Below are 6,765 nucleotides of genomic sequence, written 5' to 3'. Positions count from 1 at the left end.
GGTACGGAGGCACACACCTGTAACCCCAGGACTGGGGAGGCTGAGGCAGGAGGATTGCAAGTTCAAGGCCAGCTTCAGCAACTTAGTGAGGTCCCATTTCAAAAAATAAAAAAGGACTGGAGATATATTTCAGCAGTAAAGTGCTCTTGGGTTTCATTCCCAGTACCCTAAGTAAATGATTTTTTTAAAAAAACAGAAAGCCAGCCAGAGTGATCAGCAGTGAACTTGGTGCCTGCCGTTGCCTGAGAATGAAGGGGAACGGGGTCTTGCAGAGGGCCACACAGACAGCTTTCCAAATATTGTCACTCTCACATTTTTAAAGAATATTTCATGTACACGTGAATATGTGTGCATGTCAAACATACATTATGTAGAAAACATGATTTTTATGTGCGCTGTCATCATAGTAAAATCTTAGCACAACTCTTGTGGAAGCTTGTGTAGTGAGTGCTACTTTTTGGTGATGCAGAGGACTTCCGTGGTCCCACCACGCTTCACCAGTGCCAGCCTCCCACGAGCGTTTCCTGTCTAAGCTTCTTCCTTTGCGTCTTGTGCGTGGAGGGAGAAAAACCCAAGCCCAGCGATGTGCTTTTAGGCCCCTCTGCCTGTGTCCGACTGATGTAAGAAGAGATTGCAGAGCCTGGCGTGGGCCCGGTGCAGCTGTGGACAGGTCCAGATGGCGCCTGGAGTAATGGGTGGTGCAACTGTGCAGATGTGTGTTTCTAGAATGTGTCCTCCCGAGTCATGGCTGGGGGTCTCCTTAGTCCACCCACAAATGGAAACAGAACGAGTGACTGACTTTGAGATCTTCTTGCTTTCTCTCTTGTCTTCCACTCCTCCGTTTCTGCTTAAAAAAATTATGCACACGACCAATGTCTTCTCAACACGTACACAGGATTGGTCACATGCTGAACTGCATGAAACTTCTTACCCCATGAAAATACCCTAGTTCACATTTTCCTAAAGTGTACCCATTTGGAAATTCTTTTATAATTTTTGACAAACCCATTCAACACATGTGCTAGTAAACATGGAATATTTTTAAAACTTACTTTTGAGTCACTTTGCTGTCTTTCCTTAACCCTAAGAAATATTAATGACATCATGGGTTTGATGTGCCATTTCCATTTTGTCTGATATTCATGGAAACAGAATCCTAGCATTAGCACCTCTACAAGCTCTCTTGTGCACATTGAACCCACACTCATCCCACTTGGGGCCATGTGCTACAATTTGGAAGAGCCTAATCAATTTTAGAAAGACAGACTAAGTCTGTTCCTCCTCCCTCTCCTGTGTTTTAGAAGAACATGCTCAGTGGAAGGGCAGCCCGCAGCCAGCTCCGGACAGCACTTGCCAGACTGCCAATCTTCCCCTTTGTCTGCAGAACGTTTCCTATTTGAATTTGCTTTTTCTCTTTCTTTTGAACTGCCATCTTTCTGTGGCCCAGCTCCCTATAAAAGAGGGGTAAATTTATGCCCTGGGAAACCAGCATTCCCGCAGCTGCAAGGCCAGCCGGTCGGCCAAGATAAAGTAGCAGAGCAGAGTCGGTCGACTGGTGCTCAAGCCCTGTTTATTTGTGGGCCAAGTCACCAGGGCATGTGCGGCTGTGTTAAGAGAGAGTGGTCGCCTCCTGCCAATCGCAGGGAGACAGCAGGCCCCATAGTCTTCTGTGACAATCCAATTCACACATCTCCTGGGTGATCATCTGCCACTTGGACTTACTTTACTCAGATTCCCCACCAACTCTCAGGCGTGGACGTCCTCCGTTTATTAAGTCCTGCTTCTTTCTCAGCAGCATGGGGCATCTCTGATACAGTTTGATAAAAGAGGTTTTCCCCCCACGCTTTCCCCATTCTTCAAGGTCAGCTGGTTTGGATATTTCCAGAAGGCTGCCACTGCCTCTTAGTTCCACGCCTGTGTCTGATGCCGTTGGCAGGGCCTTCCAGCGCATGGCTGAGCCCATTAAGACCCAGTGAAGCCTGAAAGGGAGAATCAATGTCGCATTTGCATCAGAAGGCTCCGCATCACACCACATCCTGCCGGACACAGGCTGGACGACATCTTAATACTAATCAGCTTTTCCTGCCGTTGATTTAAGGATTGGTATTTTGAAAACGAGTATTAGCTCTGGCCCTCCCTGCTGCTCTCAGACGATCATCTGCCCCCTTGCCAGACTGTACAATTTGACACTCTTGTTCAGCGACTTCTTGCTCATTAAACTGATCAAGATACAAAACTTGTTAGTTAATTTTTCATGCACTTGGGGGATCTGGTTGCATATTTTAATGATCTGCTCTCAGAACAAGCTGATCAAACTGCATATTTTGTTGATCCGCTGTGACATATCCTTAACTACAGTGTTGCTCATGCAGGGTCCTGGGTGGTGTGAGCGGCATTCGCCCAGCGCTGAGTAGATGCTGTGTGTGCTAATTGAGCTGCGCAGGTCCACCGAGGCGCTGAGGTGCTCTTCACTGATTGATCTGAATAACAACCATTTGGAAATTTCATATTCTGCACCCCAGGGCTCAGAGGACATCAGAACCAATATTTATTAGAGTAGCATTCGTCCTAATTAGTCTTTAAGACAGTTTCTCCTTTGCTTTAGATTGGGTCGTGAAAACTGAGTACTGCACATATGTGCATGCATGTGCATGTGCACACACACACACACACACACACACACACACACACACCAGGCATGAATGAGATAAACAAAGAAGCCAAGGAGGCAGTCCAGCCCAGCTCAGACAGAGCTGGCTTTTCTGGATCCTGTTGATGATGAGAGCTTAGGAATTGACTCTGTGCCTTTGGATAATAAATCATCTGAACACAAGACAGTGACTCGTAAGTGATGCCTCAGGTGCAGAAGCTGCCTGGAGTCTCACCAGTGAGGAGGCAGAAAGCTGGGCCTCCAGGGCCACCTCAGAAGGTCAAGGTTGCAGGTTGCTCGGGCGACTCCCGGAAAAGAAACCAGGGGCTCCAGAACTCATTTGCTAAATCAAATGAAAAAGTAATTTAAAAGGTGGGAATGGCCATAGGTCCCTCAACTTCTAGAGTCTATAAGACAGGAAGAGTCAGGTCATGGGCTTAACATATCTCTGCCAGGGAAAATTATTTTCTGTTATAGACAGATTTTGCTTAATTATTTTAACAAAACATAAAACAAGAAGAAGAAAAAGAAGAAATTAAAATGGCATTTGAGGGTAGTTGGATTGGCTTCTCAAAGCAAACAGAAAGGTAGCATCACTAGACATGATTTTTCAGTGTGCCTCAAAGACTTTTTGGGCAGTTCATGTATATGAATTTACAAAGGGCTGATAATAGACATTTCAGTCTATGTGGTCATGTGTCCTCTGTCATAGCCACTTACCTGTGCCACAGGAGATGACATGAACAGGGCGCATGGCTGTTTACCAAAGATATCCACACCATCAGGCATCTGGCTGAATTCCACCAAGGACAGAAATCTGTTTAGCGTCACTGTAGAATATTATTCTACCATCCTTAGGCTAACTCTTCTGTGAAGAGGAAAACAGGGTAGCGACTACCTTGGGGGGAGGACGTCACAAGGAAACCCGTGGCAGCGTCCATACTTAGAATCAGGACCTGCACAAGGCAAGGGCTACGGAGGTGTCCGCTAATTTTATCACTATTAGTTATTATTCAGATTGCTTAGCACAAGCAATTTATCATCCTGATAATCAACCAATACTTAATAAACCTATGCTAGGTGCCATTTTGGGGTTCTGGGGCTTCAGTTGTGATCAAACCAATCACAGCCTTCTTGTCAGGAGCCACACGAAGTGGTGGGATGAGAGATGAGAAGAGAGCAGGGTGCTCTGGGATCCGGTCACCCTTCCGTTCCCTGAGGGCGCTCGTTCCAAGAACTCCCACCCCAGCCACCCTCCCCACCCCAAGACACGAAGCCCTCAGATGCTCAAATCCCTTATATAAAAGAGCATATTCGCATGTAACCCTGGCACATACTTTAAATCATCTCTGGATAACTTAAAAACCTAATAAAATGTGAATTCTATGTAAATCAATATTATATCGCACTTTTAGGAAACATTGACAAGAAAACAGTCTGAAAAGTCTGTATGTGTTCAGTACAAATGACACTTTTTTTCAATGGTTTTGAATCCTGGTTGGTTCGGCTCCTGAGTGAGCGGAACCCATGGATGTGGAGGGCTGGCTGCAGAGGCTGCAGAGGTTCTGTAGGGGACACCCAGGGGCGTGCTGGAGACCCACCCAACCCCAGCATGAAGAGGCCATGGAGCCTCCAGGAGGAAGTGGGAATAAACTGAAATGTGAAAGACACAGGACTCAGCCAGCCAAAGGGGTCATGAGGCCCAGAGGACAAGGTGAGAAAAGCCAGCTTTCATTAGAGAAAACTGGAAAAGCCAGGGTAAGTAAGGGGAGGATGTAAAACCAAACCAGTGCTAACAAAAGAAGGGAAAAAGCAGAGAGAAAGCACTGGAGAGGCTAGGATCACAGGGACGGGAGGACAGCGTCAAAAACACAGGAAGGTTGGCAGGGGAGACTTTTCAGAGGGGTCATGAACGTCAAGGCCTGAAGAAAACCCCAGTGGCCCCAAGAAAGTGCTCTCAACAGAGCAACAGGGGCCAGCGGAGACGGGGGCCACCAGGGGTAAACATGGAGCTGTCTAAGACTGTTGAAAGAGAAGTCGAAATTGAATAGCAGGTGACTGTCTTTGGAACAAAGCAGAGAGAGAAGCAGCCTCAGGGAAGTGGCCCACAGAGGGAGAGAAGAGACCAGTTGACCGGGCAGGGCTCTGGAACAGGATCTGAGGGACAGGACCCCCAGCAGAGCAGAAAGGAAGGGTCAGACAGAGCATGTCTTAACAGAGCGCAAAACATCAGCCCATGTGGACGGAGGAGGGCCAAGAAAAACTGCCCAAGATCTCCTGCAGCGAGGGAGGGAATGAGTTCCCCAGGGCAGGAAGCAGTGGCACTGGGGCTGGGAACCTGGGGGCAGAGGCTCTGTCTGGCTCAGTGGATAATATGCTGGAACAACGAGAGGAAATGAAGGACAGACTTGAAGGAAGCCTCCAGTCCCAGAACAGCAGCTGAGAGCACAGAAGCCTGGGGACTCTCCTCCAGGCTTTGAGATCCTTTTCCCCAAGCAATGCTTGTCCCCTGATCCAGACAGATCAAAACAGAAAGCATGGGAGGCCCAGAGGTGGGACTTGCAAGAAGCCTGGGAAGAGAGGGACTCTGAAGCCCAGGCAAGCAGTCAGCCAGTGAAGCCAGAGGACAGTCTGGAGGTGGGAAAGCCTGGTCGTCCAGTTTTAGCTGTTAGAATCTTCACACTGACTTTGCTGTCATTTTCAAAGCTCATTGGGTTTCATTGTGTGATTTGAGAAAAGTCAAGAAACTTATTAAATAGAGAGAAGGTAACTTCAAGTGCCAGTTAATTGGAATGGAATTCCCCATCTGATAACTATTTCACGTAGTGGCATTTAAAATCCATCTTGGGCAACCTCCACTGAATAGGCCGTGGGCAGAGCTGGACACCCATGTGTCCTCCAGGACTCCTTCAGAGAGGAGCCATGGTACAGGCCTGTCTGAGGCCCAAGATCACAGGCACGAGGGCCTCACCTCCCTCCCAACAGCACGGCTCTTCCCAGCCTGAGGTCCTTGGTCATACCAGGGCTTCCTGACATGTTCGAGTACCTGAATTTTTGGCAGCACATTTGAGGAAATTAAAAGGTAAACACTTTTTTAAAAAAAATCGTTCCAGAAAACCTGCCTTAACTACTTGTTACTCTTGTTTACCTACTGGCCACTCGCCTGCTCAAGGGCAAGAGGCGATGCTGAGTGCTCTCTCCGGTCCCCCTGAAGTGCAGCCTTTGGGTCCACCCTGAGCCCTTTCTGCCGCCTGGCTTGATTTCCCATTCCTGCTGGTACCTGTCACTTAGTAGGCCCTTAACCCACGCCAGCTCAGCCCAGCTGCTGTCCTGACTGAACTCACCCCAACTGTAAGAAAAACAAATCGGTCACAGGAATCCGAATGTGCCTGAACACGGGTGCACACACACACAGCTCCAGGGTCGCGTGGAACCCGGCTTCCTCCTCCAGCGCAGCCCTCAGCAAGGCTGGACATCTCCAGCCGCAGGACCCTGTCCTCAGGGGGTGCGCATCGCCCCTGGAAGCCAGGTTCAAAGCTGGCGGGAAGGCGGGTGCCCTGATCCTAATGCACACGGCGGCAGGTGAGGTGACGGCGGCACCGCACCGGATCACTTTCCGCACCTTGTTGCATTTGCTCCGCGCGCTCTGATCTACCACGACCAACACGGGATCAGACACCTGTGGTTCTGTTCGCGGCTGGAGAGCAGCAAGGCGAGCCGCTGACAGCAGGCGGGCCCAGCTCTGGGCCAGGCTCCTCCACCGCTCCGCCAGCTCGCTGGGTGGCTTCTGCGTGTCTGAGTCTTCCTAAGTGAGCCAGGGGTCTGGCACTTCGGACCGGGAGTCCGGCGACCCGCCTTTTGCAGCGCGCTTCCTGCGCTGGCCGCTGCCCTGGCCCGCGGCGTGGCCTGCTGGGCGAGGAGCGCGCTTCTCCGCGTTGCCACAAGGGGGCACCGTCCGCCCGCGCCTCCGCGGTCCTTGCCGGTGGCTGAACCGCCCGCGTCACCCCCGTGCCAGGGTAAGAAGGGACCTTATTCAGACTACACTCATGGTTACTCCTGGAGGGGAAGCACGCTGGAAAGGAAACCGTATATTGTCTGAGGACCGTTTGGCCATA

General features: G+C 49.9%; 1 long non-coding RNA gene across 1 annotated transcript; it reads right to left on the bottom strand.

Moving 5' to 3' along the window:
- Positions 1-981: 981 nt before the first annotated feature.
- Positions 982-6,513, bottom strand: LOC306670918. The gene is made up of 3 exons (XR_013766535.1): positions 5,995-6,513; positions 3,371-3,518; positions 982-1,979 (listed from the first exon to the last, which is right to left on the bottom strand). It is a non-coding gene; the product is annotated as an uncharacterized lncRNA (long non-coding RNA).
- Positions 6,514-6,765: the final 252 nt, after the last annotated feature.

Source organism: Sciurus vulgaris (assembly GCF_902686455.1).
Source record: "Sciurus vulgaris genome assembly, chromosome: 10".
Taxonomy (NCBI): Eukaryota; Metazoa; Chordata; class Mammalia; order Rodentia; family Sciuridae; genus Sciurus; species Sciurus vulgaris.
The sequence above is the reverse complement of the archived record's forward strand: the minus strand, read 5'-3'. Positions and strand labels throughout refer to the sequence as shown.